We start from the raw sequence: 19,748 nt of genomic DNA on the forward strand, positions 1-19,748 counted from the left end.
CATGTACGAGCACTCCCAATAGAAGGGATGCAAATGAGTGTGCGTATGCATACCTGGGTGCGTACGCACAAAATGGGGAATTCGGGGTTGTTGTGCGTATGCAAAAGCTTGTTTGCGGGCATAGGGAGCAAAAATTGGGATGCGCACACGCACAGATACGTGCGAGCGCTCCCAACAGGGGTAGTGCAGGTAAGTGTGCGTACGCACAGGTGGGTGCCTATGCACAAAATGCAGAATTTGGGCATTGTGTGCGTACGCACAAGGGTGTGCGCACATACAATACCCTGTTTTTCCAAAAAATTTTCTTCAAATTCTAAGCCACCAAACCTTAGCTCAACAAAATTTTCTACCCCAAAACATTTAGAAATTCACAATATTCATGATCCATATGAAAATTAATCTATGTATGCTCAAAATTAAACTAATCCTAAGCTAACAAACAAAAATGCAATAAAGTCAAAATGTAAACAAGAAAAAAGTAAGAAAGATGTTACCATAGTGAGGTGTTTCCTACCTAGCACTTTTATTTAAAGTCCTTAAGTTGGACATTTTTTTTGGAGCTCACATTAAGGAGGATTGTGCTTCCATTCCTCCTTGATCCTCCATCCATGCTTGGTCTTCATTTGTCTTCCGGGGTCCCATACTTTGTTTGTCAATACCCCTCCTTGTTGATCTTCAAACTTTCAATGAGGTGACCACATTCTTGAATTCTCACCAAGGCTCTAAATCCTCCTTTGAAAACCGCTCAATTGTGCCTTGCACCACCCTTGGGACTCAAATCTTGAGGGTTCAACCTTAGATAGCCTTAATCCACCATGCTACCTATCCTTGATCTCTTTCTCACTTAGCACTCCATAAAGGATTCTAAGTTGACTATCTATTTCTAATAAGGTATATTCATGTGAGTTAATGAAGTTAAAAGATGAGATTGTTACCCACTTAAATGGTGTGTTGGATGGTTGCTTAGGAAGGGAGACTTCCAATAGTCTTGAAATTTCTACTCCCTTTCTCTCCTCTTTGATCACCTCCACTTCTTGTTCAATCTCCCCCAATTTTTCAACCACTTCTTCAACTTCAATAAGCTCAACTTCTTCCATTTGTGGCGAATCATGTTTCAACTTTTCATCTTCCACTTGGGGTTCCAAACCGTCCCTCATCCCGCACTCTACAAATAAGGTTGGTTCTTCACATTCATCCTCAAAATTGCTTTGGTTGTGGCATAAATGTAGCGAGTCTAAGCGGGCTAAGACTTCAATCAAGGTAGCCATGATGGCTTGATGATGCTTGACCAATTCTTGTTGGTCATTATCATCCAAGGGAGGTTATGGTGGAATAGAAGTCTCATCATATGGAATGAAGTCTTCATAAATGGGGGTTGATTCATAAGGGTAAGGATATTGAGGTGGTGGAGATGGAGGTAGTTGGTCAAGTTGATTATAGGAGTAGTGATGTTGGAGTGATTATGGTTCATAAGGTGGGTTGTGAGATGGATATGAAAGTGGCTCCCATGGAGGTATTTGGTGATGTAGTGAGGCTTGAGGGTATTATGGTTGAGGATAATGTTAAGGGTAGACTATATAGGAATATAGTGGTTGGTATGCACTATAGGATGAGGTATGATCATGGTGGTATGGATTGGGAGGTTGCCATGAAGATTGACCATATGAGTGTGGCTCCTCCCTCAAGTGATAGCTCAACCCTTGGTGCACACCATCATTAAGCTTGTCATTCCCTACAACATTATAACAACCAAACTCCAAGACAAAGGGGTGATAGTTTATAGAGAAAAATAGAAAATAAGAACAAAAAGCATCAACTAACGAAAGAAACAAAATCCTAATTACTAACAAAATCAAACAAACAACCCAAAAAGTATCTATTCACACGATTCACATATTCACAACAACCAAAATTATAGCACTCATTGCACTAGCTCCTCGGCAACGGCACCAAAAACTTGATTGAGAGGGAAACAACGGTTCGAAATTTTAGCAAAACAATTCCTCGTTGGTAGAATAGTCCAAACCAACAAGTTACCCTCCCGATCAAAGTTTAAATTCAAATACAAAATATAACCGAGAGTAATTAAACCTCGGGTCGTCTTTCCTAGGAACTAGTGACAACGAGCATACAATTTTAGTTGCTAAATGAAGAGGGTTTTCAATAATGAGGCGAACAATTAAAGAAATAAAAGAACGATCAAAATTGCAATTAATAAACTAATAAAGGAATAAAAGAACTATCTATGTAATATAAACAAGTAATGCTTTAAAATGATGAAAATGCGGTTCAAAACATAAGTGGAACCTTGACTTGGGATGAGTTATGGAATTCCTTCCTTGCCATAACCACAACTATGATAATTGTGATGGATTAATCTCACCTAGTCAACCCTTAATATCGAAGAGTAAGTCAAGTGAGCATAATTGTTATTAATCTACAAATCCTAGCAAACTTACTAATTACCTTAGTAAAAAACTAGCATTAGTAGAAACAATAACAACTAACAACCCAAGAATTATCACTAAATGTCGGACATTATGACTCTAGTATTCCATAAATTCATTTCCCCAAACCAAGGGGTGAAAATTTACCCCATAATCAAAATTGGCATTTCATCAAACACATGGTGGGCATAATCATAAAACATAGCAAAACTGGGAAAATCATAAAAACTATGAACAACCAAATGATCAAAATCTATAAAGGCAACTCAACAAACATAAAATAACCATCAAACATCAAATTCATTAACTAAAACTCAAAATTGCAAAAGCATATATATTGATAAAGGAAATTAAAATATAAGAAAGTGTTGAACAAGTAATTAAATAAAAGAGAAAATTAAGAAATACTTACAAAGGAAATAAGCTAGAATCCAAGATCAAAACATGAAACTATAAAATTCTACAAACCCTAATTAAACACCCTAAGAGAGTTGAGAGAAAATCTAACCTAAAACTACCCTTAGTGTGTTGTATGAAGTATGGTATGAGTGGGTATGTTGCTAGCCTCCTTATATGCTTCAGCAACTTCAGAAATGGGCCAAAAGCTCTCAAAATCGCGAGACACGTGACTTTTTAATGAAGTCACGCACTGGTACCTGTGCGTACGCACAGGTGTGTGTGTACGCACCGAAGTTGTGCATACGCACACTTGCTGATTTCTGCACTTGTGCATATGCACAGGGACTTGTGCGTACTTCTCCTTTGTTTTCTTCATGTTTTCTCCCAATTGCACGCTTCTCTTCCACTCTTATCAAGCTATTCCTACCTATTACACCTGAAGTCACTCATAAAAAATATCAAGGCATCGAATGAAATGAAAGTGGAATAAAATTGATTAAATTAAGCACAAAATAGCATGTTTTAACAATTGGACATAATTTAGAGAGAAAACACAAAAGCATGCTATTTAGGTGAATAAATGTGGGTTTATATGATGAAATTCACTCAAGTCAAACCAAAATTTATCATCAAATATAGATTCATCAGTGATTTAGGGTTGTTAGTAGGTCTTGTTTCCATTGACGAGTAAGACCTATGAATTAAGATCAACTATGTCTATTTGACTTTCTCCCGATATAGGAGATGATGAAGTAGGATTAATTCTAGGTAATTGCCATATTTATGGTCAATGACTTGGATAGGAAGCCTTGATTCTCAATCCTTGCCAGGAGTGTCTTTTAGTGTTTATATTTCTTTAGTTGTTTTTCACTTTCTTATCATTTAATTTCTTGACTTTTGTCATCAAAATCCCTTTCTCTCATAACTGATGATGTGCATACTTCCCTGCAATTCTTTTGTGAGATGACCCGGGACTTAAAACTCCCGATTTTTATTGGTTGACTTCATGACAAACAAAAATTAAACTTTGATTTGGGTCATTTGTTAGTTTGGAACTATACTATTGACAAAAATTCTTTTTGAGAAATTTTGAACCGAAGCTTGGCCTGCGTTCAAGTGTTTTTCACCTGATGTTGTTCCCTCTCAGAATAAGGGACCGAGCCAAACAGTTGCTTGAAACTCAACCAAAGAAGAGCATTGCAACTGGTGCACGAAATTGTGATCTCAGGCAACGGCGCTAGAAACTCTGTACGCACGTCTTAATAAATCGTTTTTCATTCACAACTTCAATACAACTAACCAGTAAGTGCACTGGGTCGTCCAAGTAATAAACCTTACGTGAGTAAGGTCGATCCCACGAAGATTGTTGGTATGAAGCAAGCTATGGTCACCTTGTAAATCTCAGTCAGGCAGATATAAAATAGTAATGGGGTTTTCAAATATAAATAATAAAATAAAGATAGAAATACTTATGTAAATCATTGGTGAGAATTTCAGCTAAGCGCATAGAGATGCTTTTGTTCCTCTGAACCTCTGCTTTCCTGCTGTCTTCATCCAATCAATCCTACTCCTTTCCATGGCTGGCTTTATGTAAGGACATCACCATTGTCAATGGCTACTTTTGATCCTCTCTGGAAAATGGTCCGATGCGCTGTCACTGCATGGCTAATCGTTTGGAGGCATCACCCTTGTCAATGGCTGCATTCCATCCTCTTGTGAAAATGGTCCAAATGCTCTATCACAGCACGGCTAATCATCTAAGGTTCTCGGTCATGATAGAATAGGATTCACCCTCCTTTTGCGTCTGTCACTACGCCCAGCACTCGCAAGTTTGAAGTACGTCACAGTCATTCAATCCCAGAGTCCTACTCGGAATACCACAGACAAGGTTTAGACTTTCCGGACTCTCATGAATGCCGCCATCAATCTAGCTTATACCACGAAGATTCTGATTAAGAGATCCAAGAGATACTCATTCAATCTAAGGTTGAACGGAAGTGGTTGTCAGGTACGCGTTCGTGGGGGAATGATGATGATTGTCACGTTCATCACATTCAGGTTGAAGTGCGAATGAATATCTTAGAAGCGGAATAAGTTGAATTGAATAGAAAAATAGTAGTACTTTGCATTAATCTTTGAGGAACAGCAGAGCTCCACACCTTAATCTATGGAGTGCAGAAACTCTACCGTATGAAAATACATAAGTGATAGGTCTAGGCATGGCCGAATGGCCAGCCCCCAAAACGAGATCACAGGATCAAAAATACAATCCAGGATGTCAAATACACTAGTAAGAAGTCCTATTTATAATAAACTAGCTATTAGGGTTTACAGAAGTAAGTAATTGATGCATAAATCCACTTATGGGGCCCACTTGGTGTGTGCTTGGGCTGAGCTTGACTGTTACACGTGCAGAGGCTCTTTCTGAAGTTGAACGCCAGGTTGTAACGTGTTTCTGGCGTTCAACTCTGGTTTGTGACGTGTTTCTGGCGTTTAACTCCAGACAGCAGCGTAGAACTGGTGTTAAACACCCTTTTACGTCATCTAAACTCGGCCAAAGTATGGACTATTATATATTGCTGGAAAGCCCTGGATGTCTACTTTCCAATGCAATTGGAAGCGCGCCATTATGAGTTCTGTAGCTCCAAAAAATCCATTTTGAGTGCAGAGAGGTCAGAATCCAACAGCATCAGCAGTCCTTCTTCAACCTCTGAATCTGATTTTTACTCAAGTCCCTCAATTTCAGCCAGAAAATACCTGAAATCACACAAAAACACAAAAACTCATAGTAAAGTCCAGAAATGTGAATTTAACATAAAAACTAATGAAAACATCCCTAAAAGTAACTAGATTCTACTAAAAATATACTAAAAACAATGCCAAAAAGCGTATAAATTATTCTCTCATAAGCAACATGGAATAATTTGGTCAATAAGTTCTTAACCGAATTCTTTCCACCTCAGCGGTTGACAAAGCTAAAACATGATATCCAAACTTTCACTAAAAAAGATGAAGAGTCTCTCTATGAAGCTTGGAAAGGTACAAGAAATTGTTGAGAAAGTGCCCCCAAGATATGTTTACTGATTGGGTGTATCTAAAAATATTCTATGATGGGCTCACCCCACTTCTAGGACTATATTGGATTCCTCAACTGGAGGATCCATGCATATGAAGACCACTAAAGAAGCTTTGGATTTGATTGAGATTGTGGCTAACAATCAATATTTGTACTCTTTCTAGAGAACAATGAAGAGAGGTGTGATGGAGTTAGATACTTTGGATACTCTTTTGGCATAAAAGAAGACTATGTCTCACAAATAAGTGCAATCAACAAACAACTAGGACATTTGCAAGTCTCTGCAATAGGAATACAAGGTCTTACTTATGAGGGGCATCAAGGTGACAATTCTGAGCCTTTCAACCAAGATCAACCCCCCTGTTGGGAAAGTTAATTACATGAAAAATTCTTCTAGACCACAATATGACCCTTATTTCAAGACCTACAATCCAGGATGGAGGAACCGCCCTAACTTTGGATGAGAAAATCAAAATCAAAGAACCAATAACTTCAATACCTTCAACAACCCTCACCCTTCACAAACACCTCCCACACAATCATCACAAAACCGACAAAAGACCACCCCTCTGAAAAATGCTTTAGAGAAACTCATTCAACATACATCCGTATTTATCCAAAGAAGCACCACTTTTATGGAAGAAACCTCCAATTTTATGCAAGAAACCAAAGCCACTTTTAAGAACCACAAGGCCTTTATCAGGAACCTAGAGGTGCAAGTAGGTTAACTTGTAAAGCAATTTGTTGAAAAAGCCAAAAATGCTCTTCTTAGTGACACCATCCCAAATCCAAGGAAAAAGGACAAAGTTATTAATTTGAGAAGTGGAAAGGCAATGGGAAAAGAAGCCATGGAGGATGTCAATAACAAACAATCCAAGGAAGCTATGGAAAACTCCATTCTTAACGATGCACAAACCTCTGATTCTCTAATTCAAGTTCCAAAAGAAAAAGCACCAAAGAAGGCAAAAGTGAAAGAGTATGAGTCCAAACTCCTATTCCCTCAAAGGTTTTAGAAGGAGAACAAGGACAAGCAATTCTCCAAGTTCTTGGAAGTGTTTAAAAATTGTAAATCAATATCTCTTTTGCTGAGGCCTTGGAATAAATGCCTCTTTATGCCAAATTTATGAAGGAGTTGATAGCAAAGAAGAGGAATTGGAAAGAGGATGAAATAATGGTTCTCACAAAGGAATTAGTGCAATAATTCAAAAGAATTTGTCCCAAAAATTAAAAGATCTTGGGAGTTTTATCATTTCTTGCACTATTGGTGAAATCACTATAGAAAGAATTAATTTAATTCCTCTTTTCTTGATGAAAAAATTGCATATTGAAGAAGTCAAACCAACAAGAATCTCTCTCCAATTAGCTGTTCGTTCCATTAAATTTTCACATTAAGTAGTTGAAAACTTGTTTGTAAAAGTGGGGGAATTCATATTCCCTACTGACTTTGTTATTCTTGACATGGAAAAGGATGCAAATGCCTCCATAATCTTGGGAAGATCATTCCTTGCCACTAGGAGAGCTTTAATTGATGTGCAAAAAGGAGAGCTCACTTTAAGAGTTCATGATGAGCATATTGTGCTCAATGTCTTCAAGGCCATGCAATATCCTAGTAACTCAGAGGATTGCTTGAAAATTGACTTAATTGTTCCTTTGGTGCAAAAAATCTTAGAAGAGGAAGAGTTAAACAATTCTCTGGAGGAGTCCCTAATGTAGGCCATGTGGGTGATGAAAAAAATTGTCCAATACCACAACACGAAGCTATTTTTGCCTCTAACAAGGAGGAGGGACCACCCAAAATTAAATTAAAACTCCTACCTCTTATAACAACCCGAATTTTTGAAAAAATAATTTATTATATTTGTTGATAATTTTATTCTAAAAAAGTTATTTTACTAAAAGTAATTAAATAAAGCCTTATGATACCTATATTTTTAATGAAGTACATTTAATTTTAAAATTATTATTCTATCCACCAATTTTATCAAAATATCTATTCTATCCATATTCCTTTATAAAATCCCTAATTTCTAACCCTAAACTCCCAAATCAAAAGTCCTAATTCCAAACTTGAAAACTCTAACTCCCTTACCCTTTCACGCCACCCTCACTCACACACACAGACAACACACGCACACAAGAGGGAAAAGGAGGAGAGCGCGGTGGAAAAGAGGAAGAGAGGGGGAGGGACGGCACTGCGGGGCTTGGTGCCGCCGCCGCTGTCGTGTCTCCTGGAGGGAGAGGACGAGCCACCTCTGAGAAAGGGAGAACCAGAGAGAGTGCTTGCGAGAGGGGGAGCTCTCGCGTCTCACCAATGCGTCGTCGTTCATGCTTGTCACCACTAATCCACCGTCGCTGCTGCCAGGGCCCGTCGCCATCACCTTCGTGTGTTAGAAAGAGGGAAAACAAGTAGAACGCGAGGAAGAGGAGTAGTTCTCGTCACTGTTGTACGCCCAGTCATTGCTGCTGCTTCCTAATTCCGCCGTTGATGCCGCTGCCACTGCCACGACCATCCCTGAGCCGCTACGCCGCCGTCGAGCTGTTGAGCCACCACCAGAGTTACTGCCGTGAGAGTCACCAAAAAACTGCCACTGTTCAGGTCTTGCTTCGCTCTTTGTTTTGCCTTTTTTCAACGCTGCTGTGTTTGTTAGTCGCCTTTCCGGAGCTTCCTCTACTGTTGCTATTACCTTGAGCTGCTGTGACTGCTAGCTGCTGTAGATGGATGCTAGGTTCCCAATTTTTGTGGATTTTGATACTAAAATGTTAGTTGGATAATTGCAAATAGATAATAGTGGTTAAGAATTAATTAATTGATGTGAATGGCTTGAAATGTGTTTGAGAATAGTTAGCTACTGTGATTATTCCGAGTTATGATTGGAATTAGATGCGGTTGTAAATGGTGATTAATTTGGTGTTATTTACTAAATTGAAATATGATGAGTTATTTATTAAAAAAATATCGTATTGATATGAATTGAGTTTGGATTATGGCTATGATTATGACTGGTTTTATTGTTGTGAGTGATTAACTGAGGAGGTTGATTTTTGGTTTGAGGCTGTGACTGTTACTGGTTTTCTGATTATTTTGAAATTACAGAGAATCTTGTTTTCTTTGATTATGCTGAATTGGTTGCTATTGGCTGGGTTGCTTGATGGTGTTGTGATAATTGTTAATGTTGATTTATGATTAACTAAAATTAATTTTGAGAACTGTTAAAAGATTGAAGTTTGATTACTGAATTATTTTTTTTTTTGAAATCTGATTTTTAAAATAAAATAGTAACTTTGTTAATGAATAGATAACTCTAAAATAATTGGAATTATGTGGGGCTGATTTTGGGTGAAATAGAGTAAGTCTAGTTGCTTAAGTTCAAATTTGAAGGATTGAAACTTAAAGGATCAAACTATTCGTGACAACTTGATTTTCTGAAAAAATATAGTAACTTTAAGACACTACTACATATTTGACTTTTACTAACATTTAAATAATGTTATCAAATCATATTAAAATGTTACTTATGTATATTAGTAACATTTTTACAAATGTTAAATATACTCTATGTTACTAAAAAGTTTTACTAACATTCTTTTAAAGATTTAATAACATTTAGTAAAAATGTTACAATAGATCCTTCTTGATAACACTTAAAGAAATGTTACAATAGATATATTTTGTAATACTTAGATAAATGTTATCATAGATATTTTTTGTAACACTTAAAAAATGTTACAATAGATATTTTATGTAACACTTAAAAAGTGTCACAATAACTTTTCTAATAACACTTTAAAAAATGTTACAATAGATCTTCTATAGTAATGCTCTAATAAATATTACAAAGATCTTCTTTATTAACAATAAAAAAATATTACAATAGATCTTTAGTAACATTTAAATGCACAAAATATTGAATTAAAATCTTTTTCTTCAATTACATATTCTACACCCACTTTACAAATTAAATCCAAGATATTTAAATACTAAAATTGGTCTAATAGATCAATTTTTCTATTTTTTCAATATGCTTACATTGCATAAACTTTTTCTATAGTAAAGATCAGTTTGATTACATATAAGTATTTACAAGTAACAAAATAATAAAATTCATACTAACAAGATAACACCAATTAACATACTAATTTTATAGCCATATCATTCTCTTATATAACTGGACAACAACTGGGAAATTCCTCACGTTTTCGAAGTATTGATATGCCGATAATGGTGCCCCATCCGATAATACCAATTAACAAAATAATTTTACAGCCATATCATTTTTCTATTTGAGAATTCAGAATAACTCATACAAAATCCAAATATGCAATCGTCACAGAGATAAAAATGATAAATCAATACATTCACGGAAAGATGATAAATCAATACATTCACAGAGATAAAGATATGTACACCATGCATTTTACAATCAGGTAAGGAACAATAATAGGTTAAGGAAAGCAGCAATTCATCATCCTAATTCTTAAGAGATGTATAAGAATACAACTAACAAAAAGTTTAGCAATCAAATACTTCTTTCTTCGAACAAGTCTAAATACACATCAAGAACATAAGAAAAAAGTGCCTTCCAGAAAGAGCACAGGACATTAACATTTAGGCTTTAGCAATGCAACATGGTGAAGAAAGTCACTAAATATTGACAGGAAAAAATTAAAAACAAAAGAAAATTGCACGTACCACTATATCGTTCATACGAATCCAAGATTACCTAAAATAGCAATTCTTACAAGGGCATAGAATCTGAGTTCCTTCAAATGTATTATGAAATGCAAAATCAAGAAACTTATCTAAGTACTTCTTAGAAGTTCGCAGTTTGAGCATCCAATTCTTATCCATGACTAACTAATATTATAAAATTCAAAATGTCTGCAAAATGAGAAGGAAAAAAAAACTAAAATAAGGAGCATTTTACTAAATTATTGTTACAGAACAAGGCATTATAATTTGCCATAACACTTTAACAATTGTAAAAGGTATGTAAGATGAACTCTCAAGATTAAATATAGAAGAAGTACCTCCCCAAACTTTCTACCAAATAATTAGAAGAAGAGATCAAAGAATTCTTGATAATAATGCATAAAATTAGGTACAACATATAATCTAACATATGCATTCACTTATTAAGATACAAATTAGAAAATTCTACTTGTTTTGAAGCTCAAACGGTTGCTAAAATGGGATTGATGGTGGCGGCAACAAAAGAGGAACTTTACTCAGGAAAGAACTAAATCATGTGCAGGATCATAAAGATGGTCTTTGGAAGGGATTTTCAGAATTGCAAGAATAGGCTTATTATAATTGTCAACTAGAAACCTTATCATATTTGCAACCCGCAAGTGAAAGTGTGTTAGATCTTCCCAGTGTGATCAAAATGGAGAAATAAAAGGGACAGAAAAAAAGGCTTAGTCATAAGTCATAACCCAAGCTCATAAGCAAAATTCAAGTGATTAAGGTGGCGAAACAATGAGCAAACTCCATTAAATACATTTTGAATCTCAGATAGAATAATGGTTGAATGAAAATTTAAAAAATGGATGGAACTAATAGTAACAATAACTGTGCAAAACTAGGTTAATTAGGTATTTAAGCCCACAGGAAAGACTTCTGAAAAGCAGAAACACGGCATAGATAGTGGCACTAGTGGCAACTGAATAAAAAGTACCATGATGTATAGCAGTATTCATTGGGAAAATTGTTCAACCAAAAGCTCATACGTAAGTTTTGAAAACCTGCTGCAATTCATAAAATATAGGATTTCTCATGAAAGAAACAAAATCTTAGGAAGAGATATGTATATGTGGTATGAAGATAGGGATGGAGAATTATACATATTGCAGTCATTTTAGTCAAATGAAAGGTAAAGCAGCTACATGCAAATTGCATAACAAGTGCTGCAACAGTTTACCTAGATGACAAAATCACAACGCTACCATTTTGATCTGTAAAATGACACAAAGAAGTAAGACATTTGAATAGAAACGGAAGTACCTAGGAAAATACTCTGTAACAGCCAGATCCAGATAAATAAAAATGATGTTTGCTAGCATCAAATGTGCTTGTGCTTCAAGAGTGTAACAATGGAAATGATCAAATGTGTTTGATTCTAATCTTATATGGACATGAATAGGCAAAGAAAAAAGAAAAAATAGCAATTCCAAAACCATTGTTGAATTAATATTAGGCTTGAGTCATTCTACTTTGTAAAAAAATTAACTGTAAACTAATAGGCACTGTTGCCTTCTTAATTTTCTATATATTTTATTTCAAATTTCCTCGGACAACATCTATATGAATGATTCAACTTTATAAAATAACAAGTTCTTATATATGGACTATGGAGCTATATATATATATATATAGTCCCTAATTAAAAAATATATGGTATGTACAAGTATACATTATCAATATTGAAGTTGACAAAAAATTTCAGCATGTAACTCCCGGTGCACGCAATAGTCGTAACATATCACATCATATCCAAGTGATGCTTCTCTCGTTCTAATTACTGACCACTAGCACTTTGCTTTCTATTGAAAAAAATTGCTACGATAACTAAATGAATTTAGGAAATGAAGCGAGGAAAGAAAAAGAAGTACCTTAGCAGCTGAAGATGTAATTCTGGAATCATCAGTGTCCTGCTTGAGACTCTCGGGCTTGAATTGAGAAGATCTTAACATTAGAAATTCAATCAACTCATGGCCAACAGATCTTAACAAATATATACAAAAAGCTTAAGAAGAATGCAAGAATAATAATGAAGCAGCAAAAATTAGAGAAGAAAGAGCACGAAAGGAGGTTCTTCTCCTTCTCCGTCAGACTCACCTCAAAACAAAGAGTAACAAACCCTAGAAATGATCGAGAGAGAAAAATAGAGTTTGTTGAAACAAGAGAGAGATTCAAGGAGCGGAGTGCGAGCGAGATTGAAAGCACGATCGAGATTGAGATCAAGAGCGCAAGTAAGATTGAGAGCGAGATTGCGAAGGTGAGCAAGATTTGGAGTGAGATCATGCCGACAGCTTTGGCGCATTGATTATCTGCGTTAGCAGGTTCCCCGATCTTTCTTTTGTCCCAGCCATTAGGTTAGGTCTCCGATTTTGACTTTCAGAAAAGGGGAGGTTTATTTATTTTCATGTCAATAGGAATAGGTAACACTTTTTTAGTTTTTCTTAAAGAATTACATTATTTACTAACATTTCATTATAAATATTACTTTATATATAATTTTATAATTAATTACTAACACTCTAACAAATGTTAAGGGATAAATGTTATTAAATGTTTAAAATGTAGTAGTGAGAGTATATAAATAATTCTATAATGCCTGGAATTGTGTGTGGTTAAATTCTAAATGAATTTGGGTAAGTCTAGTTGATTAAGTTTAAATTCGAAAGGATTCTATGATTTGTGAAAAACTAGTTATGAATTTTTGAAGTTTGAATAGTTGATTATATCAAAATTGTGAATTATGATTGAATTGTTAACTATTACGATTTGTGAATCTCTGACTGATTGAGAATCTTCTGTTTGACAGTTGTTGAAAAAAGGTTGATGAGTTGTTGAGATTCAGGGAACTCGTAAGGGTGGTTTAAGTCCATTTTTAGTGGAGATTATGTTTGAAATTTTATAAAAATATAATAATTTAGTTAAATTGAAATATGTAAATTAAGTTTTGAACGTAAGACTAATGAATTGGATACTTGTAGCTGGAAATAGATGTTTAAGTGTTTGAAAATTATTTGAGGTAAGATGTTGCAAAAGTGAAAGCCGTAAAGTTTGTACAGTATGATTGAACAGAGAAAGAAAGAGATACGACATAAGAATGTGAAACTGGTGATGAATAATGAGAATGATAACTAATGATGATATTGAGAATGGCTATGTAAAATTTGCAGCAGAGAGGCAGTCAGATAGATGGTGGTGCGACCACCGAGAACACTTTTCTGGGATACTTAGCTATAATTCTATGCTATAAGACAAAGGTTGCTTACAGAGGTATCACGATACACACAGTTAAAGTGCACTCCTGTAAGACAAAGGTTGATTACAGCGAGTGTTTACTTCTATAAGACAAAGGTTGCTTACAGTGAGTGTGTTGGGCATATAGGTTGCTTGCAGTGGGTATTGCCAACAAGAAAGCCTTATCCAGTCAAAGGTTGCTGGGTAACGTCGGGAGTGGGTATGTAACCGACAAATGACCTCATTACCTACACTAGGGCTAGACATGCATCATCCTTGTTTGTTGATGAGCGGATAATTTATACGCTTTACTACAAGAAAAATACCCATTCAGCCACACTTTTTTTAAGCTACATTTGAAAAGCGTAGCCTATTCTATGAATAGGCTACGCTTTTCTCTGTGTTGCCTTTTTATAAGAGAAAAGGATACACAATTGCAGCATCATTTAAAAAGTGTAGCCTTAGGTATTATAGAAATCACTTATAAAGCGTAGCCGTAGGTTAATATCTATAGGTTCATTTTTCATATCAAAGAGGACGCTTTTAAAGGGTAGCCTATTTGTTAAATTTTGGGTGCATTTTAAAAGCGATGCCTAATATATCTAGAGTAAAAAATTTGACACTTAGTGAAATTTTTTCCTCTTTTTCCTGAAAGCAAACTCATCACACTTAGTAAATTTTTTGTGATTCAATTCCCTCCAAATGTCACTCAATCACCTTTGTCCCCTTTCTTAAACCCTCAGTCTCACCTTTTCCTGAAAGCTCACTCATCACCTTCATCACCTTCATCGCGAAGTAGAAGCCCTCGCCATCATTGCCCTGCTCACCATCAGTCTCACTTTTTCCTGAAAGCCCTGCTCACCATCGTTGCCCCCCACTCACTCTCTTCGCTCGCCATTGACCCTCTCACTCTCGCTCTCGCCACTGACCCTCTCACTCTCGCCATTGACCGTCGTCGCCCCCACGCACCACTCACCACTCTCCACATTGCTGCACTACTGACCGTCGCTGCGCCGCCCTCACCATCGTCGCTGCGCCGCCCTCACCATCGTCGCTGCGCCGCCTCACCACCGTCATCACCCCCAAATCAGAGAAAAGCGTTTGCCATCACAAGTCACCACTCACGGCGTCACCACTCACCACTCCAGGAAGACTTTGCGCTCACTCATCTTTCCCACTCATCTTCATCGTCGCTTCTCTTCGCTGCGCGGTCACATCACGAAGACTCTGCGCTCAACTGAAAGCTTTCTTCATTCGCGAGGTTAGGGTTCTGATTTTAGGTTTCAATTTGGGGGCTTTGGTACAATAATCTGTGACATCGTGAATTGATGAACATGCATGTGAGTGAGTGAAATAAGGACTTGTTCTGAGTAGTTTTCTTTTAGGAAGTGTTTGGATAACAATGGTGCGAATTTGTTGAATTGTTTGTATGTAGGGATGAGCAAGGAATCTGAGGCATGCTGGTGTACTTTTTGATTCTTTGGCTAGGAGGAGGGATATTCATGGGGATTCAATTAACAAGGCTCAATTGAAGGACTTTTGGGACCAAATTTCTGACCAGAGTTTTGATTCCAGGCTCAGAACCGTCTTTGACATGTAACTAATTCATTACCTCTTTACTTAATTTTAGAACTAGGAAAAGAAATTGGTTGGTATTTTCTTTAATTCCCACCATTAAGTATGTTAACCTTCATTTGGAATAATGCAGAGTTGATAAAGATGCAGATGGAAGAATCACCAAGGAAGAAATTAAAGAGGTTTATATGAATTTTCTTTTTAAATTCATCAATAGAAAAATTAGAATGAAGATAATGAAGTAGTTTTTATCGGCAACCTTTTTTCCTTTCCTAGCTTTGCATTTTGTTCCCATGAGAATAGGAGTTTCCTTGATCATCACAAATGATCAATTCTGTTTTCAGAGCATCTGCCTTAGTGCCACAACAAACAAACTCTCAAACATACAGCAGCAGGCTGAAGAATATGCAGCTTTGATCATGGAAGAACTAGACCCTGAAGAGACGGGATTTATCATGGTATTTACATCATCCTATTTCAGATCATTTTGGTATAAAACTTATCAAAATTAAGTAAAATTAGTCATTATTATAGTTTTACATACAGATAAGTACTTATATTTCAAATCATAACTCATAAGTATGAAGTTGATTTATAAGATGATGAGAGGGACTGATTTCACTTGTATTTAGGAAATTAGATCAAATCCATAAGAAAAATTTGACATAGACCAACATCATAAATAGCTAACTCTAGAAGTGACTAGAAATTTATTTGAAAAAAAAAATTAATTTGGGGGTTTTAGGGTTATAGGTTCTTTTTTGGGTTTTGATTCGCCAAAAATAGATTAAGCCAGGGGATTCATGTTTGGTCCATCAATTGCATTGGTGATATTGGTGCAAAATTGATATATCTGTCTCAATTCATTTTTAATTTACAATTTAGGTTGATAATTCTCATTTTACTGTTTGAAGCAATGCCGTTTTCCCCTTTTGCACTTGAAATTAAGCTGATTGGCATGATTTTGTGAATTTTGCATTCAGCTTTAATGAGAATAATAAAAAACCAACAAGTTGAGAAGAGAAAAAGTAAGTGATCAATCAAATAGATACTGTGGTATTGTATCTTATTTATTTAATTTAATGAGCAGGCTTATTATCTTATGAATCTACTCTGAATTCTGTTTGAGTGAACATTTTTATTTTACTGTATGAATAGTACATGATAGGAGTTAAAGTTAATTTTTTGCATTTATGTTGGTTGCTTCGTTTGAATTTGCTTTTTGATTTTGCATCTTGCTTCTTTTGCCCGAGTATCCTGCTTCAGCTCCCATTTTGGAGGTAGCTTTGTGTGTGTGTGTGTGTGTGTCTGTATTCATTAGGTGTGCAGGTATCTAGATGTATTACTACTGATTTGCTAAATATATCAGATTAGTTTACATTTAGAATTGTTTCAGGTTCTCTGTGTCCTACTACTTCAGAATGCTGGGCCGAAATCTAAGGATGTCTCTGCATGTTCCTCTTTTGTAAAAGGGAGAGATTAAGCATCAAATTCTAAACAGTATTATCAAGGATTCGGTAAGATTAATAGAGATCAAAAGCAACTAACTTATCCTGTGACCTACAGGTCATGGTAGTAACCTCATTCATTGGGGCACTAGTTTATGCAATAGCTGCTGTTTTTGTAGTATGTCAGTTCAAAACTAACTAGTATTTTGCTACTAAGTAAAGGGAATATTTGCACCGACAGAGACACAATACACAATACACAATGCACATATATATCCAAATCAGTTAGATATATCTATGTTTATGAGTTACAAAATATAAATCTGATTAACTTGTTTCTAAATTCTTGTTAACAAGTATAGACTTTTTTGACCTGTCCTTCTCTTGTGGTTTTTCTGCTGATATATAATTCAGATTCAGCTTTTATCTCAGTTAAAGTAAGTAATCAAACAAGTTCTCCTGGTTCTGTGCACATTGATAATTTGGATAAGGTGAGCTTTTTATAGCCCTTTTATTCTGTTTCTTCTGAACTTCCATCTTTGGTTAATAAATTAGTTACTATATATTTGTGTATAGATACATATATTATTTAACTTAGGTTTAGTGTTTACTTTTTGGTCTCATCCTCAGCCTCTTCTGCGCCCAAAATCTGAAAAAAAAAACTGAAAGGGCAACAACTTGTGTGAAAGTGAATAGGTAGTACTATAGCTTGCTTACCACTGCAAAATCATGATTCCTTAAACTTTGAAGCTTGATTATATATAAAAATTTGACCATTACCATGTTTTTGGCATTTAGAAATTTAGGAGTAATATAAAATGTGTAGCATCCCATCACTTTGAAAAAGAAAAAAAAACACCATACAGGATCCTCTAAGTTTTGATTTTGTTTTGGACAATACTTTTAGTTTCATGCAGGAAAGAATGTGGGACTTGGCAAAGACTATACCATCTTCTCCTTGATTGATGGAGTTGTAAAAAATTTGGGCCTGACAGGAAAAAGGTTAAGTGAAGCTTTTTACACCATGATTATGTTACTTAGAAAAATTATAGAGAGTACAAATTGAAGCTTAATTATTATGATTTCTTCTACTTCAGGTGAGTGTTTACCCACGAGAAGTGCAACCTGAGAATCCCAACAGTTATAGAGCAAGGAAGAGGGAGTATTTCAGGATGAGGCACGAACGCAGAAAGGCTAGAGAAGCAGGACCAGTACTTTAACCCCAACTGGTGCTAGCTTCTATTCCTGATGTTGCCATCACTAATCCAGTGTGCTGATACATGTGTAAAATTCCCCCTGTACCTGTGATTCTCTTATAGCATTGTATTCAGTTTTGTTTTGAATTTTGAAACAGAAAACTAATTATGCTTTTATGTATTATTCTTGACATTTTCTTTTGTTCAATAATTTTCTGTTTGATGATGAGTTCTCACACTTCCCACCTTCACAAGCTAAGCTAAATTGATATACATTGATATCACCGGGTCATTCACCCTTCAGATTAAATTTTTTTTTTTACTTTGGGTCCCTAACTTTAATTATTTAACCATTTTTCTTGTTCTTATTCATCTTTTTCAGGCAGCTAACCTCCACGAAAGGTTCGAGCAACACAGACATGTGGTTCGTTTCTCATCCAACATTGCATTCTTTTTAATTAGTGCTAAATTAAGACTTGAAATATGTTGCATTTGACTACTTCCTACTACAATACTTGTTATTTGTTATAGTGCGTATTCTTGATTTGTATGTGTTGAATTATGAAATTGAAGTGATCAATGTGACTAACAGGATTTGTTAAATGGCATTTGTGCTTCCAAGAAAAGCAAGGTTCGATTTAAAATAAATGACATTTGTGCTTCCAAGCTTCATTTGCAATTGCATTTTGCCATAGCCATTGCTTACTCTCCTTTATTTAGTGAAGCTTTCATGGCCCAAGACATTGGTCAATAAGTGGTTGAATATCAAGTGCAAAACTGATAACTTTCAAGCAGATGATGATGTTTTAATTTTATTTTATAATATTTAACTCATTTAATTAAAAATGTAAAATTATATATGTAATAATATTATTAAATATTATGTTGTATAAAAAATTATTAGAATATTATATACATATAGAAAATTAAAAAAAAAAACAATGAAGGACCTAAGGCTACACTTATAAAGAGTAGCTATGGTTATACAGAAAATAAAAAAAAAAGACCTAGGGCTACACTTATATAGAGTAGCTATAATATACAATGCGGCTACATTTTACAAGTGATGCAGTAGCGTTGAAAAGCGTAGCCTATTCTGGTAAAATTGGAAGCTGAAAAGCGTAGCCTTTGGTCCTGGACAGCATCACTTGAAAAGCGTAGCCTATTCCCAAACGCCAAAATCGTAGCCCTTGGTGCTGAAAAGCGTAGCCTTTGAGAATAGGCAACGGGCGAATAGGAATCACCCCAAAAAGCGTAGCCGTAGCCCAAAAAGCGTAGCCGTAGCCTAAGGCATCATTTTTTTTCACTTTTGGCTACACTTTTCAAGTGTACCTGAATGGGTGTTTTTCTTGTAGTGCTTTTTGACATTGTTTTTAGCATGTTTTTAGTAGGATCTAGTTACTTTTAGGGATGTTTTTAATAGATTTTGTGTTAAATTCACATTTCTGGACTTTACTATGAGTTTGTGTGTTTTTCTGTGATTTCAGGTATTTTCTGGCTGAAATTGAGGGACTTGAGCAAAAATCAGATTCAGAGGTTGAAAAAGGACTGCTGATGCTGTTGGATTCTGACCTCCCTGCACTCAAAGTGGATTTTCTGGAGCTACAGAACTCAAAATGGCGCGCTTCCAATTGCGTT

At 35.6% G+C, this 19,748-nt stretch overlaps 1 long non-coding RNA gene across 3 annotated transcripts; it reads left to right on the forward strand.

Annotated features, from left to right (window-relative positions):
* On the forward strand, positions 16,696-18,916 carry LOC110270455. 3 transcript variants are annotated; one of them, XR_002359992.1, is made up of 4 exons: positions 16,696-16,746; positions 16,863-16,983; positions 17,329-17,405; positions 18,831-18,916. It is a non-coding gene; the product is annotated as an uncharacterized LOC110270455 (long non-coding RNA). The 3 variants fall into 3 exon arrangements; XR_002359991.1 differs by lacking the exon at positions 16,696-16,746 and having other exon boundaries at positions 16,794-16,983; XR_002359993.1 differs by lacking the exon at positions 16,696-16,746 and having other exon boundaries at positions 16,794-16,983; positions 18,836-18,916.

Source organism: Arachis ipaensis, chromosome B01 (genome assembly GCF_000816755.2).
Source record: "Arachis ipaensis cultivar K30076 chromosome B01, Araip1.1, whole genome shotgun sequence".
Taxonomy (NCBI): Eukaryota; Viridiplantae; Streptophyta; class Magnoliopsida; order Fabales; family Fabaceae; genus Arachis; species Arachis ipaensis.